Genomic DNA, 206 nt, shown 5'->3' on the forward strand with positions numbered 1-206 from the left:
AGGGGCCCCAATGCAAAGAGATGGGAGGGCACCCGGAGATGTGGGGTCACCCCTCGGACGGGAGGACGGGCCAGCCGATCCCCGGAGCGCGTTAAGCAGACAGCACGCCCGGCGATGCTGGCAGGGACTTGGCAAGAAGGGCGGAACGGAGGGGGCGGATAGCGCCAGGTCCGGGCTGAGAATCTTAATCTTTGAACCTCAGTCGA

This window comes from Myotis davidii, unplaced genomic scaffold (genome assembly GCF_000327345.1).
Source record: "Myotis davidii unplaced genomic scaffold, ASM32734v1 scaffold277, whole genome shotgun sequence".
Classification (NCBI taxonomy): Eukaryota; Metazoa; Chordata; class Mammalia; order Chiroptera; family Vespertilionidae; genus Myotis; species Myotis davidii.